General features: G+C 40.0%; 1 long non-coding RNA gene across 3 annotated transcripts in view; it reads left to right on the forward strand.

Annotated features, from left to right (window-relative positions):
• LOC106022019 overlaps positions 1–25,325 on the forward strand; it is a 58,652-nt gene that overhangs the window by 14,726 nt on the left and 18,601 nt on the right. For all 3 annotated transcript variants that reach the window (XR_002385105.2, XR_002385104.2, XR_002385106.2), the window contains exon 3: positions 13,602–13,685. This is a non-coding gene — a long non-coding RNA (uncharacterized LOC106022019). The remainder of the gene's footprint in view (positions 1–13,601; positions 13,686–25,325) is intronic.

A 25,325-nucleotide genomic window follows, 5' to 3' on the forward strand; every position in this document is an offset into this window, starting at 1 on the left:
TTTTCAATTAACAAAATATTAAAAGTTTGAACATTCTAGCAGCTGAAAACGTTTGTTATATATGTCTTAGATTCTTCCTTATCCTATGATAGTGAATATACTTCTATGCTGTTGTTTATGAGAAACCTGTCATATCTCCACATTGCTTCCTAGGTATTGTAGTTTAGTCTGGGTAATTGGCCACTAGGTGGCAGCGCTGTGATGTGAATAAAGGTCACAATTAAAAGCCAGCTTAAGAAATTTCTCCTAGCAGAGCTTAAAAGCACAGGTTGAACACATACTATGTATTGGGGGTTTGTTTGTTTTTCAAGTGCTAAAGATGCAAAGAGAAGTATTTTGTGATCTCTGTCACCAATGATAAGCTAGTATTGAAACCAGGAGTGTCTCCTTTTATACACTGTAATAGGATATAATAAACACTACTGTATACTTCTTCATTTCAAAGCATCCTGCAAATATTACGATTTCTTGAGACTCTATTGGTTATACTGAGACAAGGAGACCTTAGGTAAAAGTCTCTGAAGGGTGTGTCCTTTCCTTTAAGCATATTGCAAAACTGAGTCTATACTTCTGTGTAGAGGCTGTCCTTAGCATGTACGTGTCCCTGAGTTCAATCTCCAGTGCTGCCTCCACAACATTCAGCCTTTTAAGACAGTGAGAATCTGAAATATAAAGCTTTAAAATAGCAACAAATAAAACAAATTCTTTTCTATTGTTACTCCCAATCCCTGGTGTCTCATGTATGAACAACTTGGTCTTCATAGAATGTTTGGCAATGGCTGGGGACGTTTACTATCATAACGGGATGAAAAGTGATGCTGCAGCCTAGGGGTAGAAGTTTGAAATGCTGCAAAATAGACCGGGATACACAGAAAGGGGAAATACTAGTGAAAGCTCAGCATTTTGGAACCAGTTAGGACTGGACTGTGAAAGTTAGAGTTTCTATGTCAAGATTGAGAGATAAGTTTTGATGTTTGAAAGGAGACTAGAAAATACACCTTGGATGAAGGATTTGGGTAAGCTCCCACAACATTTGAGTATGTGACAGTTGGAGTCAAAACAAGAAAAACTTGATTTTGCCTTAGCCAACAAAGGCAAGAAAGCTGGGCATGGTAGTGCACACCTGTGATCACAGCAGTTGGAAGTTTAATGTAGGGGGATTGAAAGTTTGGAGCACCTAGACCACATTAAAGACTCAACCCACCACCCCAACACACACACACACACACACACACACACACACACACACACACACACACACACTGACTGTAGAATTTGTAGTAAGTGAGCACCACTATGGAACACATAGGGAAGAGGTTGAGTTCATCTTTTACATTTATTGTTTCACCTTGCATTTTCATTCCCTGAGTGGGAAAACAGGGCAGGAGAGGCAGTTCAGCACTTGTTGCCCTTTCAGGTGCCCCATTGCTGTGAAGAGACAGCATGATCAAAGCAGCTTACAAAAGAAAATGTTTATTGGTGTTTGTAATTCCAGAAGGCTATAGTTCATGTCCGTCATGCTGTGGATCATGTCAACATTGATGCAGAGAGAGAGGGGAAAGGAGAGAGAGAGAGATTGAGAGAGAGAGAGATTGAGAGAGAGAGAGAGAGAGAGAGAGAGAGAGAGAGAGAGAGAGAGAGAGAGAGAGAGGAGAGCTGAGTGGGAATGGTTTTGGCTTTTGAACCTCAAATCTCACCCCTAGTAATACATCTTCCCTAAAAAGCCACACCTCCAATCCTTCCAAGCAGTTTCATTGATTGAGGATCAAGTATTCAAACACACAATCCTGTGGGGATCATTCTCATTCAGGTCACAACATCAGAGGACCCAAGTTGGATTCCCAGCACCCACATTTGGTAGCTGTCACCCTCCTGTAACTCCGGCTCTAGGGAATCCAATGCTTGCTTATGTCTTCTGAGGGCACTGAACTCAGGTGGCACACATAAATACACAAGTGAAAATTTTTAAAATTAAACTTTTGAAAGGAAGACTCTTATTGAAAAATTCAATGTATATTAAATGCATAAAACATTAATGTCTTGGTAGTGATACTTAACATTGTTGAGATATAGTGAGAATACTAATTATACCTCATTACCCATGTCACCATTATGTTTACTTTGAAAATTGTAGTCAAGATACAACAACGTTGCATTCTATTGCAGATGAACAACCAGGATAAAAGAGAATAACAAACATAGCAAAATTTTGCAAAACATTGTTGGGTAAGTTATCGAAGGCCAAGTCAGATTCATCAACATTTCAAAACAACCTTCCTTAATGGTGGGAAAGAGATACCTGAGTTTTTCTACAAGTGTGTAAATAAAGTGTGGGGAGTAGAGGTTGCTCCTGAAATTAGTCAAATACATCCTAGTTAAATCCCACTCCCTGCTGGTTCCTATACCCACATAACTGAAGAGAATTCAGCTCGAAATGCTAACAGTGTCAACTGCTCTTTGATCTCTCTTGCACTCCTGACCATTTTGCCCTTCTATGGGTACTTGGGGGCACTTGGTGAAAATTCTGATATCCTCTGTTCACAGTCTCCTATATGATTATCTCCTTATTTTCTGAATTATCTCTCTACAAATCATCAACATTCATTCCCTTCCCTACATCCTGTTCCTGTAATGAACTTGATCAAGCCATACTTATAGGTAAGGCCTGCCACTGACATCAACTACCATTGATATTACTTATTTCATCTTCATCAGTCTTTATCTGACAATGACATGCCTCCAGAAATTTTCATCTTTTTGGTCATAATCATTCCTGTCTGATGGAATGCCCCCTTAAGCACACCACCTGCTATCACGTTTCCCATGTTTAAAAAAAAGTCTTACTCTTTCCGTGCCATTCTGCTTCTCCATCAAAACATTGTTGGGTAAGAATTCTCAAAAGAATTCTCTGTAGTGTCTGGCTTTACTTTCTCCACTACTTCTCAATGCATTTGGCATTTCATCAGTACTGTTCCACAAACCACTCTCACTTAGATCATCAGTGCAATTTGTATGTAATCCAGTAGCAATCTTTCAAATCCCATCAGTGAACTAGCAGCAGTGTTTGACATAGTCAATGACATTTTCTTCTCTAGAATATTTTCTACATGTTGTTTCCTGGATGCCACAGTTTCTCTCTTCTCTGCTTAGCTGCTCCTTCTCAACTCCTTTGCTTTTATGCCCTCACAAGCTGTCCTTTCTATTTATATCCTGTCCCTAAGCGATTTTATCCAATTTCATAATTTTAAACACCATATGCTTATGTCAACCTAGTTTATGTGTTCAGCTTGATTCCAGAATAGTGGGAAAGCACTCTTTAATGTCTTCAGCTAGGAGTTTTATAGCCACCTTAAAATTAACTTGTCTAACAGACTGTATAATCCTTCAAATTTCCTTGCCTCGGTTAATGGCTACACCATTCTTATGGTTAAGCACACCCAAGTTTTGTAATAATGTTTCAGACTTGTATCAGAGAATCAGCCTAGTTGGGGTACCACTCTCCTCAGAACTGCTTTCCCTTTGCAAGCACAGGGGCCAGGACTGAGACTGAAGGGAGAAGAAGATCTGATGAGGACAGATGGGTGAAGCTCTCCTCAGGACCCTGACTTGATAGAACTGCTCCTGGATCATAATGGCAGTGGCAGAAAGCTTGTTAGTTTGGGGCCTGTTCAGAACCTGTGAGATCAAAGGCAACACTCATGAGCAAGTGGCATTGGTGCCAGAGATTCTGAGCACCTCTCCATGTGGACTGGATTGCTTGCATATCCCAACTGAGAAGACTAGAACTGACACTCAAGGCCATCTCTGGAAATGGAAGCCTGACACTTATCCAATTGGCAAAGGTGACTATGTCTCACAACACTTCATTGAGCCTCTGGGATTGCTCCTGGGTTTCACCCTTGATGCTCTAAAAGCAAGATTCAGAGACTTTGTGTGGTCTTGTCTCAGGTGAAAGCTAGCAATTTTGTGATGTTGCATGGAGAGCTGAGTTTCCTTGCTGTTTCCTGCACAAGCTAATGTAACTCTCAGACTTGAGCAAAGACAGGCTCCTTCTGTGTCCAGGAACAGGCAGTACAATCAGAAAGCACAGATAAGGAGCCTAGAGGTGAGGTCCTCTGCTGGGATTCACCTCCTAAAAACACAAGTCTTCCTGGGAAACCACAGAAAAGCAGTGCCAGTATGTCTCCTGGACCCTTCCATGTATAATTTTGGTTGTAGAACACTAGGTCAAATGTAACTATATCCATGTTGTAGGGAAAGAAAGTTTTCAGAGTTGAACCTCACAGCACAGTCAGTAAGTTTCCTACCTGGGTATGTGTAAACCCTTGAAATAACCTTCCTCCATCTTGAGTCCCACTGGTATCTGTTACTAATGAAGAGACTAATCTGTACATGGATGCAATGTGGGTTCAGTTTTTCTGTGTCCTGGTAGTTACTCTTAAATAACCACAAGAGACTTAATATTGCTTATAAATGCTCAGCCAGTAGCTTAGGATTGTCCCCACCTAATGCTGAGTTGTTCTCATTCCTCACACACTTCCCAAGGAGATGCCCTACTTTCAACTGTTCGCCCAGATAACAAATTGAGATAACTCTTCATCTTGGCTTATTGTTCATAAGCTAGTGGAAGTTTTGGGACATGCTCCAAGAGTAATTATTTCTACACTCTAGATTTTGGTCTATAATTCAGCTTGGGTGGCTTAAGCTTGCAGTTTCCATAAAACAATGTTTATCTTCTGTATTTGGGTCTGAGTCCAACTCACTTGAAAGTGGCATCTGAGCATTAAGCAGCAACTCATAAAGAAGGAAGAGAGTGAATAATTTTATTAATCTCTTCAGGAATAGAAGTCCATTTTTTAAAAAATAAATTCAAAGTTCTAGATAACTGTTAGAGTTTAAAAATAACTTTCATTCATTTTTCTTGTTTTAATTATTTTTGAATGGAAAATAATGTATTTAATATGCTGTTAATTTCTTGGAAGTTCCTGGAAAACATTTGAATACCTATAGAACTTTTTCTGAGTCAAGTTTGTCTAAGTTGATCCTACAATGTTTCTTTGATATGAACTCAAGTCATATGGCATTAACTCATTATCCCTCTCCTTTATGACTAGTGTGGTAGTTTGAATATAATGACCCCATAATCTCATAGGGAGTGACATTATTAGGAGGTGTGGCTTTGTTGCAGTGGGTATGGACTTGTTGGAGGAAGTGTGTCACTGCGGGACACAGGCTTTGAGGTTACATCTGCTCAGGATGCTGCTAAGAGTCTCAGTTGTCTTCCTGTCTGCAAGACAGAATTCTCAGCTACTCCAGCACCACATCAGCCTGCATGCCACCATGCTCCATGTCATGATGATAATAGACTGAACCTCAGAAACTGTAAATGAGCCACCCTAATTAAATGTTTTCCTTTATTAAGAGTTGCCATGATCATGGTGTCTCTTCACAGAAATAAAAACCTCAGCTAATACAACTAGTAACCAAAATTCCCTACCTTGTCATCCTGCTGTTTCACTTCTTTTTTATTTATTTAAAATAGAAACAAATGTCAATGTCAGCTCCCTCTCCCTCCCCTCCTTTCCTGACCTTCAATAACCCCTATAGTCTCCACGCAACCCCACTCTACTCCCCAAGGAGTGTGAGACCCTCCATGAGGGATATCCAAAGTCTGTCATATCATGTGGAGCAGGGCCTAGGCCCTCCCACATGTGCCCAGGCTGGGAGAGCATCCCTCCATGTCAAATGGGCTCCCAAAGTCCATCTGGATGCCAGGGATAAATCCTGACTTATTGCCCGAGGCCCCAAGTAATGCTGAGGCCTCTTCACTGACCCCCACGTTCAGGGAGTCTGGATCATTCCCATGCTGGCCTCTCGGGCATCAGTCTGGAGTCCATGAGCTCCCCCTTGTTCAGGTCAGCTGAATCAGTGGGTTTAACCAGGCCAGACTTGACTTTTTGCTCATCCCTCCTCCCTCTCTGCAACTGAGTTCCAGGAGTTCATTTCAGTGTTTGGCTGTGGGTGTCTGCCTCTGCTTCTGTCACCACTGGCTGGAAATTCTAGGATGGCATTTAAGGTAGTCTTCAATCTCATTATTGGGGACTGGCATTTAAGATCGCCTCTCCACTATTGCTAAGATTACCAATTGGTGTCATCCTTGTAGATCTATGGAAATCTCACTAGTAGCAGATCTCTCCTCAAACCTATACTGACTCCCTGTATTATGGTATCTGTCATCCTGCTCTCCTCTATTCTTACCCCAACTCAATTTTCCTGCTCCCCCATGTTTTCTTCTCCCATTTTTTTCTCCCCCTGTCTTTCTGTGAACTCCCTCTCCAATCTGGCCATACTCCTAATCCACTCAGGAGATCCTGTACCATTCCCCTTCTCTGGGGTACTGTGCATATCTCTATTAGGGTCCTCCTTGTTTCCCAGACTCTCTGACTGTAGGATTGTAGGCTAGCATGCCCCTGATCCATATGTGAAATCCATATATGAGTGAGTACATACCATGTTTGTCTTTTTGTGACTGGGTTACATCACTGAAGATGGTTTCTTCTAGTGCCATCCATTTGCCTGCAATTTTTCAAGATTCCATTGTTTTTTTTCCACTGAGTAGTATTCCATTGTGTAAATATACCACATTTTCTCTGTCCCATGCTTCAGTTTAGGGGCATTTAGGTTGTTTCCAGGTTCTGAAAATTACAAAAATTGCTTCTGTGAATATAGAGGAACAGATGTCCTTGTTGTATGAACTTGCATCTTTTGGGTATATGACTAAGAGTGGAATTGTTGCATCTTGTGGTAGACTGATTCTCATTTTCCTGGGGAATTTTCCATTCTAATTTCCAAAGTGGCTGTACAAGTTGGCACTCCCACCAGCAATAGAGGAGTGTTCCCCTTTCACCACATCCTCTCCAGCATAAAGTGTCCTTGGTGATGTTGATTTTAGCCATTCTGACAGGAGTAAGATGGTATCTAAGAGTTGTTTTGATTTGCATTTCCCTGATGGCTAAGGATGTTGAGCACTTTCTTAAGTGTTTATCAGCCATTTTACAGTTCTCTATTGAGAATTCTCTATTTGGTTCTGTACCCCACTTTTTAATTGGATCCTTTGGTGTTTTAGAGACTTGCTTCTTGAGTTCTTTTAAAATTTTGAAGATCAGCCTTCTGTCAGATGTGTGGTTAGTGAATGTTTTTCCCATTCTGTGGGCTGCTTGGTTCTTGGGTCCATTTGATTGGAAAATCTTATCCCAACCCTTTACTCTGAGGTAATATCTGCCTTTGATGTTGAGGTATGGTTCTTGTATGCAGTAGAAAAATGGATATGTCTTTATATCACTTTTGTTAGTCTATGTCTTTTTATAGGTGAGTTAAGACCTTTAATATTAATGGACATTAAAGACCATTGGATGTTCAGTCTTTTTTATTTGGATTTTGTGGTGGTGGTTGAATTGTGTGTGGATTTCTACCCCTTTTATGTTTTGGCTGTTGGTAAAGTGAGATTATCTATTGTCTATATTTTTCTGCTAATAATTAAATTCCTTGGCTTGGAATTTTCCTTCCAGAGCTTTATGTAGGGCTGGATTAGAGGATATTTATTGTTTAAATCTGGTTTTGTCATGGAATATCTCATTTTCTCCATCTATAGTGATCAAAAGCTTTGCTGGGAATAGTAGCCTGGGCTGGCATTCATAGTCTCTTTGTGTTGGTAAAATATCTATCCAGCACCTTCTGGCTTTCAGAGTTTCCATGGAGAATTCAGGTGTGATTCTGATAGGTTTGCCGTTATGTGTTACTTGGCCTTTTGTCCTTAGTTGCTCATAATATTCTTTCTTTATTCTGTATGTTTGATATTTTTATTATTACTTTTTTGTGGTCCACTCTACTTGGTGTTCTGTAGGTTTCTTGTACTTTCATTGGCATGTCTTTCTTTTTTTTCCAGTTTAAATTTAGATAAGAAACAAGGCCTAAGCCGCGCTAGGCGAGGGACGGACATTCATGGCATGTCTTTCTTTAGATTGGGAAAGTTTTCTTCTATGATTTTATTAAATATGTTTTCTGCCCCTTTGAGTTCTTCACCTTCATCTATACCTATTATTCTTAGGTTTGGCTTTTTCACAGTATCCCATATGACCTGGATATGTTGTGTTAGGGATTTGTTGGACTTAAGATTTTCTTTGGTCTATGAGTATATTTCTCCTAGTGAATCTTCAACGCCTGAGATTCTCTCTTCCAACTCTTGTATTCTATTGGATATCCTTGCATAAGTAGATCCTGATCGTTTACCCACCAAGTATTCCTTCAGATTGTGTTTTTTCCCCTCAATATATGTTTTTTTTAATTTAAGTTAGAAACATGCATGCTTCACATGTCAATCCCAGCTCCCTCTCCCACCCCTTCTCCCTTGTCCCTCCACCACCTCCCCACCAGCCCCCCACCCAATCTCCACACCATTCCCCAGGGAGGGTGAGGCCCTACTTGGGGGGGATCTCCAGAGTCTGTGATTTCATCCAGGGCAGGACCCCATGTGTCCAGGCTGAGAGAGCATCCCTCAATGTGGAATGGGCTCCCAGAGTTCATTCATATGTCATGGTAAACACTGATCTACTACCCAAGGCCTCAGGGATTTCTGAGGCTTCCTCACTGACACTACATTCATGGAGTCTGAATCAGTCCTCTGTTGGCCACTCAGCCATTAGTCTGGGGTTCAAGAGCTTCCCCCCTTGTCTGGTCAGCTGTCTTTGTGGATTTCACAAAGTCTTGACCCCTTTTCTCATCAGTCCTCCATCTCTGTCACTGGGTTCCAGGAGTTCAGTTCAGTGTTTGGTTGTGGGTATATGTCTTTGGTGCCATCAGTCACTGGATGGAGGTTCTAGGATGGAATATAAGGTAGTCATCAACTTTATCATCAGTGAATGGCTATTAATGTAGTTTCTCCACTATTGCTTAGTGTGTCAGTAGGTGTTATTCTTGTAGATCTATGGAAATCTCACTAGTGTCAGCTCTCTCCTCAAACCTATAGTGACTCCATTTATTATGGTATCTCTCATCCTTCTCTCCTCTATTCTTAACCTCACCTCAAGCTTCCTGCTCCCCCATGCCTTCTTCTCACCTCCTCTTATCCCCTTCTCTTTTTTCTGGTTCCCTCTCCCTTCCATCGATGTTCCCAATCTGCTCAGGAGATCTTGCCTCATTCTGCTTCTCTTGGGTATCATACATGTCTCTTGGGAACCTCCCTGTTTCCCAGACTCCCTGGCACTGGGATTGTAGGCTGACATGCCCCTGATCCATGTCTAAAATCCATATATGAGTCAGTACATACCATGCCTGTCTTTTTGTGACTGGGCTACCTCACTGAGGATGATTTCTTCTAGTGACATCCATTTGCCTGCAAATTTCAAGATTCCATTTTTTTCTGCTGAGGAGTACGCCATTGTGTAAATGTACCACATTTTCTATATCCACACTTCAGTTGTGGGGCATCTAGGTTGCTTCCAGGATCTAGCTATTACATGCAATGTTACTATGAACATAGTAGAACAGACATCCTTGTTGTGTGAATGGGCATCATTTGGTTATATGCATAAGAGTGGAATTGCTGGGTCTTGTGATAGACTGATTCCAATTTTCCTGAGGAATTTCCATACTGATTTCCATAGTGGCTGTATGATTTGGCACTCCCACCAGCAGTGGAGGAGTGTTCCCCTTTCTCCAAATCCTCTCCAGCATAAACTGTCCTTGGTGTTTTTGATTTTAGCCATTCTGACAGGAGTAAAATGATATCTCAGAGTTGTTTTGATTTGCATTTCCCTAATGGCTAAGGATGTTGAGCACTTTCTTAAGTGTCTCTCAGGCATTTTAGACTCTTCTATTGAGAATTCTCTATTTAGTTCAGTCCCCCACTTTTTAATTGGATCCTTTGGTGTTTTAGATACTTGCTTCTGGAGTGTTTGTAAATTTGGAGATCAGCCCTCTGTCAGATGTGGGGTTAGTGAGTATCTTTTCCCAATCTGTGGGTTACCTTTTTGTCTTGCTGAATGTGTCCTTTGCTTTACAGAAGCTTCTCAGTTTCAGGAGGACCCATGTATTAATTGTCAATTTCAGTGTTTGTGATAGTGGTGTTATGTTCAGAAAGGGTCTCCTATACCAATTCATTCAAGGCTACCACCCACTTTCTCTTCTAACAGTTTCAGTATGCCTGGATTTACATGGAGGTCTTTGATCCATTTGGACTTAAGTTTTGTGCATGGCGATAGACATGGATCTATCTGCAGTCTTCTACATGCCAATATCTAGTTATGCCAGCACCATTTGTTGAAGATGCTATCTTTTTTCCATTGTACAATTTTAGCTTCTTTGTTGAAAAACAGGTGTTCATAGGTTTGTAGATTAATCTCAGAGTGTTCAATTAGAATCCATTGGTCTACCTGTCTATTTTTGTGCTAGTACCAAGCTGTTCTCTGGACTATATCTCTATAATAGAGCTTGAAGTCAGGGATGGTGATGCCTCCAGATGTTGCTTTGTTGAGCTGGGTTGTCTTGGCTATCCTGAGTTTTTTTGTTTTTCCATATGAACTTGAGAATTGCTCTTTCAAGATCTATGAAGAATTGTGCTAGGATTTTGATGAGGATTGCATTGAATATGTAGATTGCTTTTGGCAAGATTGCTATTTCTACTACATTGATCCTAGCTGTCCAAAAGCATGGGAGATCTTTCCATTTTCTGATGTCTTCTTTAATTTCTTTCTTTAAAGACTCCAAGTTCTTGCAATACACATCTTTCACTTGTTTGGTTAGCGTTACCCCCAAGGTATTTTATGATGTTTGTGCCAATTGTAAAGGGTGATGTTTCTCTGATTTCTTTCTCAGTCCTCTTATCATCTGTATATAGTAGGGCTACTGATTGTCTTGAGTTGATCATGTATCCTGGCACTTTGCTGAAGGTGTTTATTAGCTGTAAGAGTTCCCTGGTAGAGTTCTTTGGGTCATTGATGTAAACTATCATATCATCTGCAAATAGTGAATGTTTGACCTCTTCCTTTCCAATTTGTGTCCCTTGATATCTTTTATTGTCTTATTGCTCTAGCTAGAACTTCTAGTACAATATTGAAGAGATATGGGGAGAGTGGACAGCCTTGGCTTGTTCCTGATTTTAGAACAATTGCCTTGAGTTTCTCTCCATTCAGTTTGATGTTGGCTGTTGGTTTGCTCTATATAGCTTTTATTATGTTCAGGTATGTTCCTGTTATCACAGATCTTTCTAAGACCTTTATCATGAATTGGTGTTGGATTTTGTCAAAGGCTTTTTCAGCATCTAGTGAGATGATCATGTGATTTTTGTTTCTCAGCTTGTTTGTATGGTGGATTACATTGATGGATTTTCTTATGCTGAACTATCCCAGCATCCCTGGGATGAAACATACTTGATCATGGTGGATGAGTTTTCTGATGTGTTCTTGCATCTGATTTGCCAGTATTTTATTGAGTATTTTTGCATCAATATTCATGAGGGGTATTGGTCTCAAGTTCTCTTTCTTAGTTGTGTCTTTTTTTGGCTTGGGTATCAATGTTATTGAAACCTCATAAACACAGTTTGGCAAAGACTCTTCTGCTTATACTACATGGAATACTTTGTGGAGAATTGGTATAAGCTGTTCTTTGAATTTCTGGTAAAATTCTGCACTGAAGCCATCTGGCCCTGGGCTTTTTTTGGTTGGGAGACTTTTGATGACTGCTTCTATTTCCTTAGGTGTTATAGGTCTATTTAAATTGCTTATCTGTTCTTGATTTAATTTTGGTAAGTGATAGATATCCAGAAAATTGTCCATTTCCTTTAAACTTTCAAATTTTGTGGAGTATAGCTTTTCAAAATATGACCTGGTGATTCTCTGGATTTCCTCACTGTTTGTTGTTATGTCTTCCTTTTCATTTCTGATTTTGTTAATTTACATTTTCATACTCTGCCATTTGGATAAGTTTGGATAAAGGTTTGTCTATATTGTTGATTTTCTCAAAAAACCATTTCTTTGTTACATTGATTCTGGTTTTGTCATGAAATATCTTGTTTTCTCCATCTATATTGATTGAAAGATTTTCTGCATATAGTAATCTTGGCTGGCATCTGTGGTCTCTTAATGTTGGTATAATATCTATTCAGGACCTTCTGGCTTTCATAGTTTCCATGGAGAAGTCAGGAGTAATTCTCATAGGATTGCCTTTATATGTTACTTGGCCTTTTTCCCTAGCTGCTTTTAATATTCTTTCTTTATTCTGTATGTTTGTGGTCATGATTATTATGTGTGGAAGAGATTTTTTATTTTTTTATTTTTATTCTTTTTTGGTTCACTCTATTTGGTGTTCTGCAAGGTTCTTGCACCTTCATTGGCATGTCTTTCTTTAGGTGGGGAAAGTTTTCTTCTATGATTTTATTGAATATGTTTTCTGCCCCTTTGAGGTGGGTTTCTTTACCTCCTTCTATACCTATTATTCTTAAGTTTGGTCTTTTCATTGTGTCCCATATTTCCTGGATATTTTGTGTTAGGGATTTGTTAGACTTAAAATTTTCTTTGGTCGATGAATCTAATTAACCTAGTGTATCTTCAACACCTGAGATTCTCTCTTCAGTCTCTTGCATTCTGTTGGTTTTGCTTGCTCCTGTTGTACCTGACTGTTTCCCCAGCTTTTCTATTTCCAGCATTCCTGTGTTTTTTATTGTTTCTATTTCAAATTTTATCCCTTGTACTGTTTCAATTGTTTCTTGCAATTTTTGCTTTGTCTTTTCTTCCATTTCTTGCATTTTTGGGGGTCATTTTTTCTTCCAAATCTTTAAGGGATTTTCCCATATTGTCTTTGAGGGCCTCTATCATTTTCGTGAAGTTGTTTTTAATGTCATTCTCTTCTGTTTCATTTGTTTTTGGGGTTTTTCAGTCTTGCCGATGTAGGGTCTCTTGACTCTGGAGGTGTCATATTGGTTTTTCTGTTGTTCCTTGTGTTTTTATATTGTGTCCTTCTCCTCCATTCTTGCAGTGGGATCCTCTTCTGGTGGGTATGGGACCAGGGTTCTCTTTTGGTGGGTGTAGTCAAGTCCAGTGCTCTAGTAGCTCTCCACTTCCTGGTCTTGTGGTGGAGAAATGGAATACAATGCTTGGGTGCTTTCAATACTACTGTGGTAGACAGGAGCCCCAGTGGTAGACCCCATGCACAGGAGTGCAGCCTGTAGACAGGCCCTGATAGTCTTAGTCACATGGGTGGAGCAGGAGACTAGGGTGCTGGGGTGCCTTTGCTCCTGCTGCTGGGATGGAAGATGCAGGGGCAGACCCTAATCACAGAAAGGCAGCCTGAAAATGGGCCCTGGTTTACCTAGTCCTGTGGGTGGAGCGGGAGACTAGGGCACGTTGGCTCCTGCTGCTGTGATGGAAGATGCAGGGGCAGACCCCAAGCACAGGCAGGTGGCCTGGAAATCCAGACTGTGTTTTGTTTTTTTTCTTTATTATTGTCTCTATTTCAGCTTTCAAACCTTGCACTGTTTGAATTGTTTCTTGCAATTTTGGTTTGTCTTCTTCAACGTCTTTAAAGGATTTTCTCATTTCCTCTTTTAGGGACTCTATCATCTGAAGATAAATGATGTCCAAAGGGACTATATAGATGGCACTTCCTAAACTACATGCCTAGGAAAGAACAAGGTAAGCCCCATACCCAAGATACAGTTTGTTTCTGCTGCCTGTGTGGACCAAACTGCAGTAGAATTCTTACAGAAGCCATATTTTCGTAGTTCTGTGGGAGAAATTGAGAAATCAGACTCTCATTAATGCCTTTCAAAATTGTGTATGTGTGTGTGTGTGATGACTTTCTCGGCCTGCTTTCTTATAGAACCCAGGACAGACAGACCAGGCCCTCCTACATTGATCACTAATTGAGAAAATGCCTTACAGCTGGGTCTCATGGAGGCATTTCCTCAACTGAGGCTCCTCTGGCTTGTGTCAAGTTGACACAAAACAGTTAGTACTAGTTATAAGAGGATTTAGTGAGTAAGCTTTTCAGTTGAGCAGTGACCCATGTGCCGAGCTAGAAATAGTTCAGACTGAGCATGGAGGAGAATATACGGAAGAGATTTTTTTGAAAGTATCAGAAGCAGACACCCACAGCTAAACACTGCACTGAGCTCCTAGAATCCAGTTATGGAGAGGAGGATGTGATGAGCAAAGGGGTCAAGACTAGGCTGGAGAAACTCACAGAAACAGATGACCTGAACAAGGGGGAGCTCATGGAACCAAGACTGATAGCTGGGAAACCAGCATAGGACTGATCCAGACCCCCTAAATATGGATGTCAGTTTGGAGGCCTAGGCAATCTATGGGGCCTCTGGTAGTGGATCAGAATTTATCCCTAGTATAGGAATGGAATTTGGGAGCCCACTCCACATAGAGGGATACTCTCTCCATCTAGACAACACTGGGGAGAGTCTAGGCCCTGCTCTGAATGATACGACATACTTGAAGATCCCCCATGGAAGGCCTCATCCATCCTGGAGAGCAGAAAGGGTTTGGGATAGAGGGTCTGTTGGGGGCAGAAGAGGAGGGGAGGGAAAGGGAACTAGGGTTGACATGGAAAACAAACTTCTTTCTAATTTAAATTTTCAAAAAGGGGGAAAAATCCTGTGAGTTAGAAATGAACTAGTGTATGTGGAAAATGGCTTCCTTAATTTGCAATAAGACTCCTTCCCTTGTTGATAGTACATCAGCACAATAGCTCTTCAAATGAGGTCACCAGCCAATAGTATCAGCATCCTCTGAGAGTCTAGTAGAGGAGTGTGTCTGGATCAGGAGCTCAGGTGTGATGCCAGAAGTCTGTGCCTCAACAAGCCCTCTAGCAGACTCCCACAAGAAAGCTTGGTAACCACTTCTCTAGACTAAGTTCCTACTGATGTCAATCAAGGCAAATCATTAAATTTATTTCCACTGTAGAAATAGCCCCAGGGCCTGCCTCGTCACCACCGATCCAATAACTCAAAGGAAGAGGGAATCAAGGACCAACAAAAGCCATGTAAAAGATTGGGCAAGTACTGGCAACAGCAATACCAAGAAACCCTAAGAATAAGAAGACAAAGAAATGTCAAAATAATGGGGAATGGAAATGTTAAGAGGGAGGAAGATAGACTAAATATATCAAATAGAATAAGAAAAATTCACAGTCTCTAGCCCTTACAGTGCAGTACTATAAGAAAAACAGACTCCTAACATGTTTAACACCCTCCCATCATCTTAAACAGTAGGGACATTACCATTTGTGATTTTTATCTAGGAAAGGAAGTAGCAAAAAGAGAGGGAATGCTGTCCAAAGTCCCACATTCACAGGTAAAATAAAGAGCAGAAATTCAGCTAAGAACAACAAGTACCTATTCGAAGAGGTTATCTTAAAAGAAATGGTTAATGATTTGTAAGTGAAAAGTACGGAGCTAGGAAAAGAATGTGGGTACGGTAGGAAATAAAGGGAAAACAAACAAAAATGCAGTCCCTGGTGGGATCTGGGTGTGGGTGTGCCTTTGCAACCTCTAAAGCCCAGGGTCTTTCATTCCTTGTGGAACATGCAGAGTGGAGAATGTGCATACTCACACCCTCCTTCATTTGAACACACAGAAGCTAGCGCACAAAGCTGTGGGCCTGGCTGAGCCTTTTGTGGTAGATACCATCTCACGCTATTGCACTGTTGAGTTCAAATTCTTTCCTAACTTCTCAACTTTATTTATCTTGTTAGGGCTGGTCCAAGTAACTGGCACCACCCTTGTTACTAATCCTCCTGGCAAGGGAGTGTTTAAAAGGCTCATTCTGGCCTTGATGCCTGCTACACTGATCGGGCCTTGGGAACTTCTTTTCTACCAAAAGTAGAGACCATTTGATTTTTCTAAATGAGAAGTTAATTGGCTTTAATTCTGCTCAATATTTGTTTTCTTTTTGCTTTGGTTTCTGGCTTATGATACCGTCCAGTGTCTGAGAAGATACATTTGACTAACACTGATATGAATCATAACTCCCATTGAAATAACTGCTATGATCACTTGGACTTGTTCTTAATTAAGGATGATTAAGATCACTTTTATATTTTAAGTTTTATTAGTTTTACTCCCCTCCTAGTTGTATCTGACTCTTGCATACAAAGGTAATATGTTTTGGTTGTGAGCCTAGCCTTTAATGGCTGAGCTATCCTTTCAGCCCACAAAGGCAATATTAAATTTAATATTATAACAGTAATTATTGATAACATATTAATTTTAGCATCATTTTTTTAAAGGACAGACTCTCAGGGCAGCTAGCAATTCAGGAATCTAACATTGCTGGAGGTGAAGAAATGATTGCCTCTGTTAGTTCCATGCAGATGTGTATGGTGTTCCCACCAGGGGTGAAGTGCTTCAAGCTGCAGCACATTACCAACACTTGCCTTGACAAATAGTGAGAAGCTTTCTTTGTTTTCTCTCCTTGGGGAGAAGGCCAGAGAGATAGCCAAGAGAATTCCTCCTAACCACTGATGACCAGAACTGGGTAAAAAGCTTAACCTTTAAGCATTTGGGTGTGGCTATCTTTTCAGAGTGAAAAATTGTACTTCTACTACTTTTGAAACGAAAACCCTTGAGCAATTGTATTCACCTAGCAAAAGAGTACAAGGAAATGTTGGATATAAACTAAGTAATTGGACAATGAACATTTTGCAATTACTTAAATTTTATGAAAGCAATATATGTGCACAGTGCAAAAATTAAAACTACCAACAAATGTAATATTTTTTAATATTTTTTCATTCTCTCTCTCTCTCTCTCTCTCTCTCTCTCTGTGTGTGTGTGTGTGTGTGTGTGTGTGTGTGTGTGTGTGTGTAGGTCATCTTGCAGAAGCAAGCCTTTTCCTTCCACCATGTGTGTTCCAGGGTGGAGCTCAGGTCATGAGGCTTACAGCAAGTGCTCGCACCCACATAGCCATATTGACACTGCCCAACAGAAAACTCTGAAAATGAAGGAGCTCTCTCCTGTTTCCCGATGTTGTAATTCTTTTCTACTCGAAAAGCCACCAAACATGTACGGTTAACTTCAGGAAAAAGTTTTGTGGTTGTTTTGTCAGGCTATTTTATATTTTCAGATAGTGTGCACATTGTGACTTGCTTTATAGCAGAATGCCTGGATTTGGCCTGCGCTCTGCTCCATAATACCAAAAACCTCAAACCCTGTCTTGTGAATCAGGAAGGACTGGGAGGCAGCATTTCTATGTTGAAGTTCGTTCTTACCAAGATGCACTTTTACAAGGAAATCGGATTTTCCAGATCCTAACACAGGCAAATAAGTAAAATACTGTATTTCTTCTGCTCTAAAGAGATGACCCAAGGGATATTTAGTGAAATATGCTTGGGGTGCTCTGGGACTAGCCTTGAGAACAATGAAAATGAGATGGTGAGCTATAATGTAAATGACCCTTGCTTACCAGCCATCTTCGATGGCTTTTCATTCAATGTGTCTTGTCTAGATTAAAACCTTACATTCAGCCGCACCAGGAGATTTGCTGTAGAAATCTGTGTGTCTTAGTCAGTGTTGCTGTGAAGAGACACCATGGTCAAGGCAACTCTTATAAAAGAAAACATTTAATTGGGGCTTTCAGCAGTTTCAGAGGTTCAGTCCATTATCATCATGGTGGGTAGCATGGCGGCATGCAGACAGACATGGTGCTGGAGAGGTAGCTGAGAGTTCTACATCCAGATCTGAAGGCAACAGAGAGAGAGAGAGATTCTAGACTTGGTATAGGCTTTTTGAAACCTCAAAGCCCACCCCTAGTAACACACTTCCTGCCAAAAAATCCATACTTTCTAATCTTTTCCATTAATACCACTCTCTGGTAATCAAGTATTAAAATCTGTGAGCTTATGGGAGCCGTTCTTACTCAAACAATGACACTGTGTAAAGATCCAGGCTGATCCAACACTCTGATGGTAGCTTTGTACTTACTTTCTCGTGGCTGTGACCCAGTACATGACAGGAAGTGACAGGAAGGAAGGACTTAACTCAGCTTGCAGTTCAGAATGCACAATTGATAACTAAAGGAGATGGCAGGGAGACCAGCTCTTGGCAGTGGTGACTCTATGCTGCTTGGCATATCAGAAAGCAGAGAAAGAGGAAAGGTGGTGCGAAGCTGATTTTATGCTTTTTTCCCTTATGCTGAGACCCCAGCCCCAGAGATGGCATTGCTCGCTTTCAGAGCATGTCTTTCCCTTTAGTTAATATTCTCTGGAAATGTCCTCATAGACGTACCCAAAGTTGCTTCTCATCCTTAACATAAAATATCACAGTGACAGTCAGAACTTAAACATAGGCCTTTCCAGTTTCAAAGTCAGTGGCATCTCTCCCGCATCACATTGCTTTCCACTCATCTACTCTGTTTCTTTTGCGGGGAGAAGGTGAGGTATAGGAATAAAACTTGCTGTCCTGAAGTATGCGTTCATTGGGGAATTGTTAAAATGAAATAATTAACATAGGTATTGAGTATTTAACTTACCTTGTGTGGGGGGGCGTATGGGTTGAGAAACCTCAAAGTCTACTCTCAGCAATTCTTTTTAGATTGTCTCATAGAAGTTGAGATCAGTAGATGGGAAAACCAGAGAGAAGGAGGAGGAAAAGGAAGGTGGAGATGTCTGTCACACTAAACACTGCAATTGTTTCATAGGGAGTGTCCTCCTTACAGCAGAATGAATATAACTGACAATATTTTCCTCTCTCAAAGTTAAGCTGGACATGGTGGCTCACAATTTGAGAGGTAGAGAAAAATGATCAGAACTTCAAGGCCAGTCCTGGCTACATAGGCTCACAATAAAAGAGTGATTAATAAAGATAGATAAGACTTATTAACCTGAATAGACACAAAGCATACATGAATCAAAACATATTGTCCCTCTTAGATCTGCACAAATACTGTGTCAAATGAAGATATTTTAATAATGTAATATATTTCTTTTTTCTCTTTATTTTATTTTTTATTTAAATTAGAAACAAGCTTGCCTCACAAGTTAATCCAAGCTCCCTCGCCCTCCCCTCCTCCATGCTCCGCACCAAGCCCCCAACCCTCACCCCATGCTCCCTCAACTCCCCAGGAAGTGTGAAGCCTTCCATGTGGACTCTGCAGAGGCTGTCACATCATCCCCTGCAGGGCCTAGGGCCTCCCCCGTGTGTCCAGGCTGAATGGGCTCCCAAAGTCCATGTGTATGCCAGGACTAAATACTGATCTACTATCCAAGGCCCCACAGATTGCTGAGGCCTCCTCACTGACACCCTCATTCAGAGGGTATGGATTGTCTCATGCTGACCTCTCAGTCACTAGTCTGCAGTTCAAGATCTCCTCCTTGTTCAGGTTAACTGCCTCTGTGGGTTTCATCAGCCAGGTCTTGACTCCTTTGCTCATCACTCCTCTCTCTCTCTCTGCAACTAATGTATTTCTTTTGACAATATACATCCTCCATGATAAGAGTCCTGAAAATTTCCCCGTATGGAGCTGAAATTTTGTATCATTTGATCAATATTTTCCCATATTCTCACCCAAGTACCCTGGTAATAACCATTCTATTTATTACTCCTAGTAGTTTCTGCTTTAGATCCCACATACAAGTGATTTTATGGGACATTTGTTTTTCAGTGCCTGTGCCTGTCTTATTTCACTTAACATAATTATGCCAAACATCTTGGGATAATGTCAGTATTTTTATCACATTTTTGTTTTGTCCATCCATACCTTGAATATTGTGTATAATGTTTTAGCAAACACAAATGGGTATATCTCTTCAACATCTGAATTTTCTTTTGAAAATACACCTTGTAGAAAGATTGTTAGGTTACATGGTAGTTTGGCTCTCACTTTTTGTGTAAGCTCCATTGTATTTTCCCTATAGCTGTACTAATTTGCATCCCTGCCAACAGTGTTTCAGTGTTTACTTTGTCCCACCTCATCTATAATACTTGCTATCTTTTGAAGAGTACATATTCCAATTGGTATTAGGTAATGCCACATCTTTCTTATTTTTATTTCCTTGACAATTAACGATTGATGTTGATGTTTTTTTTAGTATCTATACACCCTTTGATTATTTCTGTTTTCTTTGAAGTAATGTTTATTTGGTTTCCCTGCCAAACAGGTTATTTGTCTGCTCAATATCAAGTTGTATTGCTTATACATTTTGGATGACAGCCAGTTTCACATACATGGTTTATAAATGTTTTTTTTCCTACTGACTCAGTATCTTATCTCTTTATTCTGTTGGTTGTTCCCTAGCTTTGCACATCATGGTGTGTGTGTGTGTGTGTGTGTGTGTGTGTGTGTGTGTGTGCACGCGCACGCGCAATTGTATGTGTATATATCCATTCCAAATTTAGGGAAGGGAGTCTATTGAGGAAAAACTGAACCAAATTAAGACCAAAGATCAGCTGGGCAGACTCCAAACTCTACCTCTGTATGTCTGATGTCAAAATGCTCTTCAGATCTCCATCCCTTTCAGCCTTGTTGACGGCAACCTACTTATTTCTCTTGGGCTAGTTCCATTTGTTGTTAGCAATTTTCTTCAAAATGTATCTCACAGCTTTGGCATCTCCAACATCTGGGGGTTTCCAAGGCAATTTAGGCTTCAACATCACAGCTTCAAGCAATGGCCACTCCATGCTTCCATTCAGGGACATCCATGAGACATGCCTGACCTCAGTGGCTTTCTGTAGAAATTGATCAAATCCCCTAGCTCCCTCTATGCTTAACTCTAAAGTGTGAGCCATCTGGCCAAAGCTGCTGAGTTCTGCTATTTTCTGGAGCTGGAACATGGTCCACTTGTTCAATTATATCTTCACAAAGCTTTCCGTTTTTAGTGGTTTCCTTCACTGCCAAGATGTGCCTGACCTGAAACTGGATTTGTAGACCAGGATGGCCTTGAACTCAGAACTCTTTCAATTACATATTCACCTGTTTTCTGTTTTTTGATGATTTCCTTCACTGCCTAAGCTTGACTGCTCTGAAATTTGCTCTGTAAACCAGGCTGGCTTCAAACTCAGAGATCCACCAGTCTCTGCCTTCCAAGTGCTGGGATTAAAGGTCTGTGCCACCTAACTTTTCTTCAATTCCTTTTCACAAGTTGGAAATTTACCTGGGTAGGTCCTTTCCCTGAGTTCACCTCTCCCTTTATTCTATTTCTTAGTCTGGTTATCTCCTTCAATACAGGATTTAGCTCCATTCAATTTCTGGTGCTTCTTTTCTCCTCAAATATTTTTCCGTGCTCAGCTTGCTCCTTTTCATTATAAATCTTCATTAGAGTTACCATTAGTAGTCGATTGTACAACAGAGTCTATACTAAGCTGTTTTAAGATTTCCTCTGTCAACAGAATTAATCCAAAAGTCTTCATTTTTAGCCTCAGGCAGACTCTTTGGACAAGGCAAAAGGCAGCCACATTATTCATCAAAATATCACAAGAATGATCTCTAGTCAACACAATAAAATTATTCTCTACTGAAATATCTTGCGCTAGCACCTACAGTTCAAATTATTCTCAGCACCATTATCGCCCATGTTCCTACTAGTGCTGCTCATTAAGCAGTGCTTAAAGCATTCCACTGCCTTCCTAACCCAAAGTACCAAAGTCTAAATTCTTCCAAACAAAAACATGGTCAGACCTATCCCAACAATACCTCATTCCCTGGTACCAATTTTATTCTTAGTTGGGGTTTCTGTTGCTGTGAAGAGACATCATGGCCACAATAACTCTTTTTTGGGGGGGGGTTCGAGACAGGGTTTCTCTGTATTGTTTTCGAGGCTGTTCTGGAAGTCACTCTGTAGACCAGGCTGGCCTCGAACTCACAGATCCGCCTGCCTCTGCCTCCCGAGTGCTGGGATTAAAGGCGTGCACCACCAACGCCCGGCGGCCACAATAACTCTTATTAAACATTTAATTTTGTGTGGCTTACATTTTCAGAGGTTTAGTCCATTATCATCATGGTGGGGCATGGTGACATGCAGGAAGACATGGTGTTGAAGAAGTAGCTGAATGTCCTACATCTTACAGGAAACAGGAAGGGGTCTGAGATACTGGGTGGTACTTTGAGCACACATGAGAGCTCAAAGCCTACCTTGACAGTGACACATTTCCTCCAACAAGACCATACCACTCCAGCAAGGCTACACCTCCTAATAGTGCCACACCATTTGGGGACCATTTTCTTTCAAACAATCACACGTACTTATAAGGACTGTGTGGTCATAGCAGAGGCTCTGTTGCCACCATATGAAAAGGATTCTGTTTCTCTTCTCCTTGATTGTGTTGTTTTGACAGCTTGTTTCAAGTGTGGCTCACCTAGACCTGGGTGCCATGAAACCAATTCTTAGGCAATTGATCTGAAAGTTAGCAATAACAGTTTTGAGATTTCCCACACTAACCTGAGGCTTTGTTGGTACTGACAGGGTATATTTTAAAGGTTTCCCAAGGAAAATGTAATGTTTGTTCAATGTTTTATAACTACACACCTTAAAACTTAATGGCTTGAAATAACATTCTCTAGCAGTATTTTCTAATTTGTCTCTGGCTCTCAGGCTCTCATGCATTTGTGATTGATAGATTATTTGGAAGTCTAGTCTCTATAAGATTTGTTTTCCAAATTCATTCATCTGTCTGTTACCTGAAGATTTCAGGTTGTAGCCACAGTGAACTCTCTGTTTAGCAGCTCACATTGTACCTGGCTTCCTTACAACAAATAAGGAATAGGGCAAAGATAGATTCAATATTTAATTTATATTTTGCATAGTCAAATTCTGAAAGCGGCTTCTCTTTCCTTGCCCTACCCATATTTTTTTTCTTCTTTGTCTATAAACTGATGACACAGGATGCCAGGGCTTGTAATGAAATCCTTGAAGATTCTAACATGCTCTCTCACATGTAGTTAATACATAATGTTTTAAGAAATATTTGAACAGATCTAGGAATATATTTTAAAGTGTTTCAGATAAGGAAAGATTTATTGCACTTTTAATTTAACTCAGTAATTAACAAGATAACAAATAAAATGCCATTATCCTTTCACATGATAACTTGTAAGACCAAACACTTACTATCAGATAAGGAGTATTTATGAATGAGTGTTAAGCCAGAAAACTGGCCAGTACTCACAGAGCAGTGATTAATGGAATGATGTTGCACACAGATTGTGTGTCTATGCACAGAAACTACTCTCATTACTATCAGTTCAGTGATCCACCATTGACTTTCATTTCTGTACTGCTTACACTGCTATTTAATTGTATGTACATCTATGTGTGTGTGCGTGCAGAAATAACCCAGATTGTGAGCTAGGCCGTGTGCCCTCTATCTTTCAAAATCTGACACATTTTCCTTAAAAATGAGTTATGTACATTAGAGGAAAATGCCTCCCAGGAAAAGGCCCAACAGAAAATAATCTTTGTTATCTTCTTTGCAAATTCATACAAGAAATTTGGAAACTTCAATGGGGTCTTATCCTTAATTATTAAGGTATAATATTTCTTATAATTGTTAGGACATCTAGGTATATTTCTATATCTCCATGACGTAATTATGTTCTATTACCTATTATTCTTATTTGAAACATAATTCCTTTTTATAAAACATTTTTAATATGGGGCAAGAATATCATATATGTGTAAGTGTGGATGCATATTGCATTGGTGCATGTGTGCAGGTCAAAGAAATGCTTTAAGGAATTGGCTCTCTCTATCAGTCTGTGGAATCAGATTTATCATACTTAGGTTACCATGCTTGTGTAGCAACTACTTCTACCCATTAAGGTATATCTCCAGCCATTCTGGGCCCTGTGAAGTGTAGAATGTCTCTAGCAATCTAGAGATTAACATCAAATCATCTCAAGCTCCTTATGGACCCATAAGTAGATCCCTATGTCCCATGGTCTATAAGAGCCAGTGTTCTCTCAGCAGGTACCAAATGTGGGTAGACCCGCTCCATCAAAGCCAAACATGACAGGAACTGAATGATGGGGCAATGGTCTCTTTAAAATTTTTGACTCTTTGTCCCAGTCCTAGACATACTGAATAATATTCTGGGATGAAACCCATATAATCTTATTTTTAGCATATTCCTTGGATAAATCTATGTGGCTAGTTCTATTGCTCATTAGTTTATCTCACTTCTCACTAAAGACATTAACTGTGCTAAGAGGTTGGCCAAACTGCACATGAAGAGTGTGCAGAGAACTTTGAACTTACCACAGAGAGCTTTTAGGTGACTTTCCCCTGTGTTTCCCCAGGTAAATATGAAGACATTGACTTTTTTCTTGCCTAGTCATTAATACAGAAAAGTTAAACATTGAGAAAATATACACCATGATACATACTTCTCTATAAAGACATCCTAGAAAATAGAAAACATATGACGTAGAAATATTAATGACTACCTATTTTTTTCAAACCATGGGATATGATAGGTGTTAACAGTATTATCTTATTTGTATAACCTCAATAAGAAGCTTTTTGTTTTTAGTATCCATCAGTGGACATGTTAACAGAATTTGTAATGTCCTGCTGATTCTGATTGGACTAAGAGAAACATAATTATGTATATTTTTCTGCTATGTAAATTTATGTAGTTGGTTCACTACATCTGAAAAGCTGAAAATATTTGAAATTCAAATGAAACATCACCATCTGTGGTCTTCATTATCATTATAATAGCATCATGCTTTTAGGTATTTTTGTTGATAAATATTAGTTTTCTTCAGCCTTTTCTGCTACTTTTAACTTTTTTTAGTTCATGAAGTATAACAGATAATCTATACTTTGTTCTAAATCACAGTGTTCAAACACAAGTTCTAATAGGACTTAATAATAAAAGCCCTGAGTCAGATATAGGAGAAAATGCTGAGAGATCAGAGAGAATAAGAAACAAGATGAAGTCAGCTTTGCCTCATTAGCTTCCTAGAAGAAAAGAGAGATTTCCTGTTTTCTCCTACCTGTATTTCTTTCTCTGCCCAGCCATCTCACTTCCTGTCTGTCTGTACAGACTTCCAGACCTTTATGGTTAACTAGTGGCAAGCTCCACTCTCTCATCTTCAGAAACACTTTTTTTGTACAAGCAAGATATCACGACATATCCCCTTTTATGTCTAAAAAGAAAAAAATTTGTATAAACCAGATATCACCACACAGAGTTAAAACAGGCTTCACTAAATGATGGATTCCGATGCTCCGTTTTACTACAAAAGAAACAACAAAAGGAAACGTTTCTTTGCTTTTCTCGTTCCTGTGACTAAACACTTGATAAGAAATGACTTAAGGGATTCAAG

The sequence above is a fragment of the Mesocricetus auratus genome, unplaced genomic scaffold (genome assembly GCF_017639785.1).
Source record: "Mesocricetus auratus isolate SY011 unplaced genomic scaffold, BCM_Maur_2.0 Super-Scaffold_100019, whole genome shotgun sequence".
NCBI classification, from domain to species: domain Eukaryota; kingdom Metazoa; phylum Chordata; class Mammalia; order Rodentia; family Cricetidae; genus Mesocricetus; species Mesocricetus auratus.